The 1022-nt window shown below is 45.4% G+C and overlaps 1 pseudogene; it reads left to right on the top strand.

Moving 5' to 3' along the window:
- Nucleotides 1–270: 270 nt before the first annotated feature.
- LOC139266322 (U2 spliceosomal RNA) lies at nt 271–450 on the top strand (annotated as a pseudogene).
- Nucleotides 451–1022: the final 572 nt, after the last annotated feature.

Genomic DNA, 1022 nt, shown 5'->3' with positions numbered 1-1022 from the left:
AGATATTAATGTACTGGTCAGGTGGGCAGAATTGTGGCAAATGGAATTCAATCCGAATAAGTGTGAGGTATTGCATTTGGGGAGGTCTAACAAGACATGGGAATACACATTAAATGGTATGACACTGAAAAGTGTAGAGGAACAAAGGAACCTTGGAGTGCAGGTCCACAGATCCCTGAAGGTAGCAGGCCAGGTAGATAAGGTGGTTAAGAAGTCATATGAAATACTTGCCTTTATAAGTCGATGCATGGCATACAAGAGCAAGAGCAAGCAGGTTCTCGGCCTTTTGGCTAAGATCAAGTGTAGTATCTGTTCTTATCAGTTTAATATCCCCTATGGGGACATGATATTGAATTGATTTTTGGACAGGGAGCTGGATCAGGGGCATGCCCCGTCCACTCCATGCACCGACCTGGATCAACTGGGCCTTTATTCACTGGTGTTTAGAAGGATGAGAGGGGATCTCATAGAAACATAAAAGATTCTGACGGGACTGGACAGGTTAAATGTGGGAAGAATGTTCTCGATGTTGGGGAAGTCCAGAACCAGGGGACATGGTCTTAGGATAAGGGGTAGGCCATTTAGGACTGAGATGAGGAGAAACTTCTTCACTCAGAGAGTTGTTGACCTGTGTAATTCCCTGCCACAGAGAGTTGTTGATGCCAGTTCATTGGATATATTCAAGAGGGAGTTAGATATGACCCTTACGGTTAAGGAGATCAAGGGGTATGGAGAGAAAGCAGGAAAGGGGTACTGAAGGAATGATCAGCCATGATCTTATTGAATGGCGATGCAGGCTCGAAGGACCGAATGGCCTACTCCTGCACCTATTTTCTATGTTTCTATGTTTTCCTACCAAAGAGGTACTGATGCATTTTTTTTACACCATAGACACATGCAAGTGTCCCCGTTCTGCTTGAGAGAACGACCTGGAGGCATAAGCCACAGATTGTAGTTGACCCTCAGCATTGCCTTGCTGCAACACGCACCCAACCCCGTAGGATGATGCATCACATGTCAGA

The sequence above is a fragment of the Pristiophorus japonicus genome, chromosome 6, assembly GCF_044704955.1.
Source record: "Pristiophorus japonicus isolate sPriJap1 chromosome 6, sPriJap1.hap1, whole genome shotgun sequence".
Classification (NCBI taxonomy): domain Eukaryota; kingdom Metazoa; phylum Chordata; class Chondrichthyes; family Pristiophoridae; genus Pristiophorus; species Pristiophorus japonicus.
The sequence above is the reverse complement of the archived record's forward strand: the minus strand, read 5'-3'. Positions and strand labels throughout refer to the sequence as shown.